Consider the following 10,708-nt stretch of genomic DNA (forward strand, 5'->3'; position numbering starts at 1 on the left):
AATGGAATCTATGACATTGAAGAATATGCCTTGTTATACACACAAACTACCTCCAGGATAGACCGCAGGCTAGGCCATAAAAGTTTCTCACTAAATTTTGGACAGGAATACATAAGGCCACACGCATGGTGTCTCCTCATGCCTGTAATTTCAGCACTTTGGGAGGCAGAGGCGGGCATATCACCTGAGGTCAGAAGCTTGAAACCAGCCTGGTCAACATGGTGAAAGCCCATCTCAGCTAAAAATACAAAAAGTTGGGCCAAACGCAGGGCTCATGCCCATAATCACAGCACTTTTAATGGCAGAGGCAGGAAGATCACAAGGTCAAGAGATGGAGACCATCCTGGCCAACATGGAGAAACCTCATCACTACTAAAAATGCAAAGTGAGCCAAGATCGGGCATTGCACTCCAGCCTGGCAACAGAGCAAGATGTCATCTCAAAAAATGGTGGCTCACACTTTTAATCCCAACACTTCAGAATGTCGAGGTGGTTGGATAAACTGAGGTCAGGAGTTCAAGGCCAGCCTGACCAATGTGGTGAAATGCTGTCTCTACTGAAAATACAAAAATTAGCCAGGCTGTGGTGGTGGCCACCTGTAATCCCAGCTACTCGGGAGGCCAGCCACTTTGGGAGGCCGAGGCAGGTGGATCACGAGGCCAAGAGATCGAGACCATCCTGGTCAACATGGTGAAACCCCGTCTCTACTAAAAATACAAAAAATTAGCTGGGCGTGGTGGCGCGTGCCTGTCATCCCAGCTACTCAGGAGGCTGAGGCAGGAGAATTGCCTGAACCCAGGAGGCGGAGGTTGCGGTGAGCCGAGATTGCGCCATTGCACTCCAGCCTGGGTAACAAGAGCGAAACTCCGTCTCAAAGAAAAACAAAAAAACAAAAAAAACACCCCAAAACAAAACAGAACCTCAACATCATCCAAGTCTGATGATAAGCACGCTCTGCAATTGTATTACCAAGATCTGCAACAACTTTAACGTTGCTTTTCTCAAACAGTAACACTCTAAAGGGAAGGCCTTTCTTTCTTTTTTTTTTTTTTTTTTTTGGACAACAGAAAGCACTTCCCTTTGGAGGGTCACAGCGTGAGATCTTCTTGCTCCAGCATTCTAGGGTTTTTGTTGGAAATTTCCTGGACAGGTTAAAATGGACATAAACTAAAGATGCGTTCATTTGCCCTGTTTGCATGTTTTCCGGAATACAGAACAAAAACCCCTAAAAGGACCGTCTCTAGTTTCTTCCTTCAAAGGCTCAGCAGGTTAGCCTTGTTCGTCAAGGAACAATCCTCCTCCTGAGTTTTGTCCCCAAAGAGAAGAAGCAATGCCCACTAGACATACTTTACCTTTCACCAAGAGAATTTGGCAGAATTTCTAGAGAACAGCAATAGATGTGGAGCCAAGTGTTCACCTGAGTTCCATCCAGTACAGGGACACACAGTCCTGATGGAAGCAACCAAAATGGAATGGAAGATGTTGAAGAATATACATCGTCACACACACAAACATCCTGCAGGATAGACCACGGTCTACACTGACTCAAGAGGACCACTTGAGGCTAGGCACAGTGACTCATGCCTGTAATCCTAGCACTTTGGAAGGGTGAGGTGGGTGGATGACCTGAGGTTGGGAGCTCGTGACCAGCCTGGCCAATGTAGTGAAACCCTATCTCTACTAAAAGCATAAAAATCAGGTGGGTGTGGTGGTGGGTGCCCGTGTAATTCCAGCTACCTGGAAGGGTGAGGCAGGAGAATTGCTTCAACCTGGGTGACGATGTTTCTGGTGAGCTGAGATTGCACCACTGCACTCCAGCCCAGGAAATTGAGCAAGACTCCATTGAAAAAAAAAAAAAAGAAAAAAAAGTTATACAGGTGCCTGTATTCCAGAGATCCTGCCACTGCACTACAGGCTGGGCGATAAGGTGAGAGTGCATCTCAAAAAATAAAAAAATTAAAAATGCTCGCTTCGGCAGCACATATACTAAAATTCGAACAATACAGAGATTAGCATGGCCCCTGCGCACGGATGACACGCAAATTCGTGAAGCATTCCTTATTTTATTTTATTTTATTTTTTATTTTTTTATTTTTTGTTTTTGTTTTTTTTGAGACGGAGTTTCGCTCTTGTTACCCAGGCTGGAGTGCAATGGCGCCATCTCGGCTCACCGCAACCTCTGCCTCCTGGGTTCAGGCAATTCTCCTGCCTCAGCCTCCTGAGTAGTTGGGATTACAGGCACACGCCACCATGCCCAGCTAATGTTTTTGTATTTTTAGTAGAGACGGGGTTTCACCATGCTGACCAGGATGGTCTCGATCTCTCGACCTCGTGATCCACCCGCCTCAGCCTCCCAAAGTGCTGGGATTACAGGCTTGAGCCACTGTGCCCGGCCCCTTATTTTAAAAATAAATAAATAAATAAAAGAAAATAACTTGAGTTCAGGAGACCCTGCCTTGGAAAAAGATGAACACAGAACCCCAACGTCATCCAAGTCTGACTGTAAGCACGCTCTGCAAATGTATTACCAAGATCAGCATCCACTTCAACGCTGCTTTCCCAAACGGTAACACTCTAGAAGGATACGAGTTCTTTTTTTTCAGAATACAGAACGCGCTTCCCTCTAGAGGGTCACAGCTTGAGATCTTCTTGCTCCAGCACTTTTTTGTTGGAATGTTCCTTGACCAGGTTAAAAAGGACGCAAAAATAAAGACGCATTTATTTTTCCTGTTTGCACATTTTCTGGAATCCAGAATACAGACCCCTAAAAGAACCATCTCCAATTCTTTGCCTCAAGGCTCAGCAGGTTAAGCCCTGCTCACCAAAGGGCAATCCTCCTGACCTTTGCTCCCAAAAAGAAAAAGCAATGTCTATTAGACACACCTTATACTTGACCATGAGCATTGGCTGGATTTCTAGAGAAGAGCAGTGGATTTTGAGCCAAGTGTTCACTAGAGTTCCAGCACAGGGACACACAGTCCTTATGGAGGCATCCAAAATGGAATCCAACATGTTGAAGAATATACATTATTGTACACACAAACATCCTTCAGTATAGACCACAGGCTATGCCGTAAAAGCTCCTGTATAAATTTTGAAGAGAAATACAAAAGGCCAGGCGTGGTGGCTCCTGCCTGTAATTTCAGTATTTTTGAAGGCAGAGGCAGAGAGATCACCTGAAGTCAGAAGCCCTAAACCAGCCTGGCCAACATGGCAAAAGCTCATCTCTACTAAAAATACAAAAAAATCTGGCCAGGCACGGAGGCTCATGCCTGTAATCCCAACTCTCTAGTTGCTTTCGGAGAGTTATTGTTTGAGAAAAACCATGTTGAAGATCACGGTTTTTAAAAGGCCAAGATGGGCAGATCATGAGGTCGATAGATGGAGACCCTCCGGGTCAACATGATGAAACCACATCTGTACATAAAATACAAAAGGTAGCCAGGTGTGGTGGTGCCTGCCTGCAGACAGCTATTCAGGAGGCTGAGGTGGGAGGTGGAGATTGCAGTGATCTGGTATCACAATACCACACACCTGACTGGGCAACAGGCCAGACCTTGCCTCAAAAAAAAAAAAAAAAAAAAAGGCACACAAACAAAAATAACCCCAAAGTCATATGAGTATTCTCTGTGTGTAGAAAAGGATTTTGTGTGTATAGAATTATATATGATGAGATTATATGATCAAATGTGCATAATGTATTTATATTTTTAGTTTAGTTTTTTTCTTTTTTTTTTTTTTTTTGAGACAGAGTCTTGCTTTGTTGCCCAGGCTGGACTGCAGTGGCGTCATCTCGGCTCAATGCAACCTCCGCCTCCCAGGTTCAAGTGATTCTCCTGCCTCAGCCTCTGGAGTAGCTGGGATTACAGGCATGCACCACCACGCCCAGCTTATTTATTTATGTATTTATTTATTTGTATTTTTAGTAGCGATGGGGTTTCACTGTATTAGCCAGGGTGGTCTCGATCTTCCGACCTTGTGATCCAACTGCTTCAGGCCCACATCATTTATTTTTGAGATCCTATCTCAAATAAAACAAAGTCGTGGTCAGACGGAAGTGAACTGAGATAGCGCCACTGCATTGAAGCCTGAGGGAAAGAGTGAGACTCCCTGTCAAAAACACAAGATGACCACTTGAGCCCAAGAGCTCGCTTAGAACCACCACCCACTCTAGCCTGGGCAACAGAGACCCTGTCTTGGAATAAAACAAAACCAAACAAAAGCAAAACCCCACCATCATCCAGGTTTCAGGAGAAGCATACTCTGCAAATGTGTTACCAAGATGGGCATCAACTTCAACGCTGCTTTTCTCAAACAGTAACCGTTTAAAAGGAAGCACTTTCTTTTCCTTCAGACAGCAGACAGCACTTCCCTCTAGAGAGTCACAGCCTGACATCCTCTTGCTTCAGCACTGTGGATGTTTTGTTGGAATTTTTCTTGACCAGGTTAAAATGGCCACAAAAATAAAGACACATTCATTGGCCCTGTTTGCATGCTTTCTGGAACCCAGAACATAAATCCTTAAAAGGACCATCTCCCGTTCCTTGCTTCAAAGGCTCAACAGGTAGCTTTGTTCACCAAGGGGCAATTCTCCTGAGTCGTGTTCCCAAAGAGAAAAAACCAATGCCTACTACACATACCTTATCTTTACCCAAGAGAGCTGGACAGGACTCCCAGAGAACAGCAACAGATGTGGAGCCAAGTATGCACCTGAGTTCCAGTACAGCGACACGCACAGTCCCGACGCCAGCATCCAAAATGGAATCTAAGATGTTGAAGAATATATATTGTCACACACACAGACATCCTCCAGGATAGGACCCCAGGCTACACTGTATAAGCTCCTCAATGAAATTTGAGCAGAAATACGTAAGTACAGGTGGGGTGTGGTGGCTCACACCACTAAACCCAGCAATTTAGAAGGCCAAGGCAGGAAGCTTGCTTGAGCTCAGGAGTTCGACACCAGCATGGGCAACATGGTAAAAGTTGCGTACAAAAAACACAAAAGGTAGCTGGGTGTGGCGTTGCGCGCCTGTAGACGGTGACTCAGAAGGCTGAGGTGGCAGGTGGAGGTTGCAGCAAGCTGAGATGGCACCAATGCACTGCAGCCTGGGTGACAGAGCCAGACCTGTCACCAAACAAAACCAAACCACACAAACTAACGAACAAAAAAATATCCAAAGTGACATAAAAGTATTCTCTGTGTGTGCGAGAGGGTTATGTGAGTATATGACTATATTACATATGATAAGCATATATGATAAACTATACATTATATATTTTTGAGACTCTGTCTGAAAAAAAAAAGTCCATATATTGTATTCTTCCATGAAAAAAAATTCCTTCACGTAAGTACTTGGTTTGGCAGCACACATAAAAGAAAAAATTGGAGGCAGGTGAGGTGGCTCACACCTGTAATCCCAGGACTTCGGGATGCCGAGGCGGGTGCATCACCTGAGGTCCAGAGTTTGAGACTAACCTGAACAATATGGTCAAACTCCGTCACTGCTAAAAATACAAAAAAATAGCCGAGCATGAAGCCAGGCGCGGTGGCTCATGCCTGTAATCCTAGCACTTCGGGAGGCTGAGGTGAGTGGATCACCTGAGGTCGGGAGTTCAAGACCAGCCTGGCCATCATGGTGAAATGCCATCTTTAAAAAAAAAAAAAAAAAAAAAAAAAACTAGCCAAGCGTGGTGGTGCACGGTTGTCATGCCAACTACTGAGGAGGCAGAGGCTGCAGTGAGCAGAGAATGTGCCACTGCCCTCCAGACTGAGTCACAGAGCTGCCTCTTGGAAAAAAAACAAAACAAAACAGCGAGGGAGTGGAGGTGGCCACTTGAGCCCAAGAGATCTAACTTGGAAGTGCCACTGCACTCCAGCTGGGGCAACAGACACCCTGTGTTGGAAAAAATCTAAACAAAAGCAAAACCCGACAACATGCAAGTCTGATTATAAGCATGCTCTTCAAATATATTACCAAGATCAGCATCATCTTCAACATGGTTTTCCTCAAACAATAACTCTCTAAAAGGAAGCACTTTGTTTTATTTCAGACAACAAGGAGTGCTTCCCATTGGAGAATCACTGCATGAGATCTTCTTGCCCAAGCACTCTGGGATTTTTGTTGGAATTTCCCTTGACCAGGTTAAACTGGACACAGAAAGAAAGATGCATTTATTGGCCCTGTTTGCATGTCTCCTGGAATCCAGAACATAATCCCCTGAAAGGACCATCTCCAGTTCCTTGCTTCATAGACTCAGCAGGTTAGCCTTATTCATCAAGGGGCAATCCTCCTAAGTTTTGCCTCCAAAGAGAAAAAGTAATGCCTCCTAGACATACCTTACATTTAACCAAGAGGATTGGGCTAGATTTCTAGAAAACAGCAATAAAATTTGAGAGGATCACTTGAGCCAGGAGTTTGAGACCAGCCTGGCCAACACGGTGAATCCTCATCTGTACAAAAATTATCAGTTAGCCAGGTGTGGTGGTGCATGCCTGCAGACAGCTACTCAGGAGGCTGAGGTGGGAGGTGGAGGTTGCAGTGAGCCGAGATTGCACCACCACACTCCCACCTCAGCAAAAGGGCCAGACCTTGTCTCAAAAAAAGAAAAGAAAAGAAAAGAAAAAAAATCCAAAAAAGCACACAAATAAAAATATCCCCAAGGTGATATGAGTATTCTCTGTCTATAGAAAAGTATTTTGTGTGCACAAAATTATATTACATGTAATATAACTGCATGTAATTATGCTGTGGCTCATGCCTGTAATCCCAGCACTTTAGGATGCCGCAGCGGGCCGATTACCAAAGGCCAGGGGTTCGAGACCAGCCTGGCTAACATGGTGAAACCCTGTCTCTACTAAAAATACAAAATTAGGCGGGTGTGGTGGCGCACACCTGAAATCTCAGCTACTAGGGAGGCTGATGCAGGAGAGTAGCTTGAACCTGGGAGGTGGAGGCTGCAGTGAGCTGACACGGTGCCATTGTATGATGGCCTGGGCAACAAAAGTGTAACCATGTCTCAAAAAAACAAAAACATGACGGCCGGGCGCGGTGGCTCAAGCCTGTAATCCCAGCACTTTGGGAGGCCAAGGCGGGTGGATCACGAGGTCAAGAGATTGAGACCATCCTGGTCAACATGGTGAAACCCCGTCTCTACTAAAAATACAAAAAATTAGCTGGGCATGGTGGCGCGTGCCTATAATCCCAGCTACTCAGGAGGCTGAGGCAGGAGAATTGCCTGAACCCAGGAGGCGGAAGTTGCGGTGAGCCGAGATCGTGCCATTGCACTCCAGCCTGGGTAACAAGAGCGAAACTCCGTCTCAAAAAAAAAAAAAAAACAACAAAAAAAACAAATGTACATCATTTATTTTTGAGACCCTGTGTCAAATAAAACAATGTTCCATATATTTTGTCCTCACATAAAGAATAATTTTTACCCATATGTGCTTTATTCGGCAGCACACATAGAAATACATGGAATGACAGAGATTACCATGGCCTCTGCACAAAGGTGACACCCAAATTCATGATGGTCCCATATTTAAACTTAGGAAACAAAGCCGGACACAGTGGCTCATGCCTGTACTTATAAGCACTTTCAAAGGCTGAGGTGGGAGAATCATTTAAGGTTGAGTTAGAGACCAACATGGTCAAATGCTGAAAGTCTGTCCCTACTAAAAATATATAAATCAGCCAGACATGCTGGTGTGCACCTGTAATCCCAGATACTCGGGAGGCTGAGACAGGAGAATCGCTTGGACCCAGGAGGCAGAGGCTGCAGTGAGGTGAGACTGTGCCATTGCACTCCAGCCTGGGTGAAGAGAGAGAAACTCCAGCTTAAAAAAACAAATAAATAAAATCAGAGAAAACTAAAGTCCCCATTTAAACAGTCAACCATTTCTAGTTCAAACACATCTAAAATACATTGTTGATCTGAAATATAAATTTACCCCTGCCCTGGGAAGCCCCCTTTGGCAACTGAGTCAAGGATCTCCTTTGGAAGGTAACAGGAACACGGAGATGGCAGCAGAGGGAAGGGACTGTTAGGGGATTCTATGGATTATGCAGACGCTCGGCCAGATCCCAAACTTCCCCAAAATATTGACTCCAGGCAGGAAGGACCACTGGGCTCTCGAAACCAGATGAAATAGCCCTGGGTGAGAGTCTCTGTCATTAGATTCCATGACTGAAAGACAGCCAGGCAGCAGAGTGAAAATCCCAGGGGCTCTCTCTCCTAGAAGATACCCGCTCTGTCCAGGTCAACGCCAAACTGTCCCCGGCCAGCGATGCCTGGCTCTCCTCACCCCTCATCGTGCCTGCACTGCTGCAGTACCCTGCTGTTCCCAGTGCCCTAGGGGTGTCACCTTGTAGTTCTGGGGAAGGAACATGGGGTTTGCCATGCTGTAAGCTGCCCGCCCCCTTCCATTCCCAAAGGATGTTCTACCCAGTTCTCCCAGCCTCCTGCTTCCCTCCAGGGATCACCTTTCAGGGGTAAGATTCACACTGCAGGCAGCCAGGACCACCCATTATCCTCAACAGGCCGCCCATTCAAGACTGGTCTAGGTGACATGCCGGCAAGGGGCAGATCCAGAGCTAGAGAGATGCAGAGAGGCTGCAGGGTCTGGGTGGAAGAGTGGGGAGGGAACTGACTGCACATGGGAATAAGCCTCTGTGGGGTGATGAAAATCTCCAAACTAGAGTGGTGGTGGTTGCAAATATGATAATGTTTCACCTGTTGTCCCAGGTACAAGAAAGTGGGGAGGGGCAGAGGCAGGAAGCTAAAAGCCTATTTTAGCCTGAGTGGCACAGTGAGATCACTGGTCACAAAAATTAAAAAATTAAATTAAATGTGCTTTTATGACCTAGTCATGCACCTTGCACCTGAATAAAAACTCAAACCCCAATTGGGAGCAATGGCTCATGCCTTGAATCCCAGCACTTTAGGAGGCCGAGGTGGGCAGATCACAAGGTCAGGAGTTGGAAACCAGCCTGGCCAACATGATGAAACTTCGCATCTACTACCCAGGAGGCTGGGGCAGGAGAATCTCTTGAACCCAGGAAGCAGAGGTTGCATTGGGCTGAGATCGTGCCACTGCACTTTAGCCTGGGTGACGGAGCGAGACTTTATCTCGAGACAAAACAAACAAAACAAAAAACCTCAAGCCCACGCATTCCACCTTTGTGCTCTTGCTACGCGTTGCACATTTCATTTACAAGGGACAATGAGGTCCCCTTCAACTCTACCTCAACCCAAGCGGTGTTCTGTAAACCCGTGCAGGCATAACTTCCACACAGTAAAAGGTGTTCAGGGCTGGATGAACAGGCATCACTCACTATGGCGACATGAGCTGCCATGTATCCCACCTGTTACTAGGGAGCCCCTTCTAGGGCCCTCCAGGTTTTTGTGAAAATGTCTGTGGGTTTTTCCCATGCCACATTTATCACCGTGGCTGAGATTAATCTTGTCTACCATAGGTTGTTTCTTATATTAGCCGCAGCAAACATTTCACATTTTACCAAGCACGTGGCATTTCGATGCGACATCTGCCTGTTGGAAAGGTCCTGGAATGCTTACCCAAAGGAAAAAGGGTAAACAGTGCAGCTGCAGTCCAAAACACTCAACAGCGTTGGCACTTGTGGGTGAGGATTGATTCAACTATACGTTTCCTTCAGAGAAAGCAGGTCTGTTCTGAGACATGATGGTAAACTGTAGGAGAGGAAAAATGTTCAGTGTCATGGACAGATTAAATTAAAAAGATGAATGGGCTGGGCGTGTTGGCTCACACCTGTAATCCTAGCACTTTGAGAGGCCAAGTCGGGCAGATCACTTGAGGTCAGGAGTTTGAGATCAGTCTAGCCAACATGGCATAACCTTGTCTCTACTGAAAATATAAAAATTAGCTAGCTGTGGTGGTGAGTGCTTTTAATCCCAGTTACTCGGGAGGCTGAGGCAGGAGAATCACTTGAGGTCAGGAGTTCAAGACCAGTGTGGTCAACACGGTGAAACCCCATGTCTTTTAAAAACACAAAAATTATCTGGGTGCGGTGGCAAGGGCCTGTAATCCCTGCGATCTGGGAGGCTGAGGCAGGAGAATCACTTGAACTCAGTTGGCAGAAGTAGTGGTGAGCTGAGACTGCGCCACTGCACTCCAGCCTGGGCAACAGAGCAAAACTTCATCTCAAACTCACAACTCTTAGCAGGGTGTGATGGCAGGTGCCTGTATTTCCTAGGAGGCGGAGGTTGCAGTGAGCCAAGGTCATACCACTGCACTCCAGCCTGGAAGACAGGACTAGACTCCATCTCCAAAGAAAAGAATGAACAAGAAAAAAATATTTTTTAGTAATATTGACATCCATTGGGAATTACTGAATAGACTGGATAGACTTGGAGGCCTATTCTCTTAGTGAAGGAAACATGGTTTGGATTAATTAAACTAAGTTGATGCCAGGCAAGTGTATGAAGTGACCAACCCAAGTGAAGTCTGTGAAACCTGGTGGCATGTAATCTACGTTTTAAATAAGATGGCATCTTGCTATATTGGCCCAGGCTGGAGTCCAGTGGCTATTTAAAGTTGTGATTTGGCTGGGGGCCATGGCTAACACCTGTAATCACAGCACTTTGGGAGGCCAAGGCGGGTGGATCACAGGGTCAGGAGTTCGAGACCAACATGACCAACATGGTGAAACTCCGTCTCTACTAAAACTAA

At 46.0% G+C, this 10,708-nt stretch overlaps 1 non-coding gene across 1 annotated transcript; it reads left to right on the forward strand.

The window, feature by feature from the left end:
* The first annotated feature begins 1,962 nt into the window (after window positions 1–1,962).
* On the forward strand, window positions 1,963–2,066 carry LOC120362849 (U6 spliceosomal RNA). Its single transcript, XR_005578649.1, has one exon. It is a non-coding gene; the product is annotated as a U6 spliceosomal RNA (small nuclear RNA).
* The last annotated feature ends 8,642 nt before the right edge of the window (window positions 2,067–10,708 follow it).

The sequence above is a fragment of the Saimiri boliviensis genome, chromosome 14 (genome assembly GCF_048565385.1).
Source record: "Saimiri boliviensis isolate mSaiBol1 chromosome 14, mSaiBol1.pri, whole genome shotgun sequence".
NCBI classification, from domain to species: domain Eukaryota; kingdom Metazoa; phylum Chordata; class Mammalia; order Primates; family Cebidae; genus Saimiri; species Saimiri boliviensis.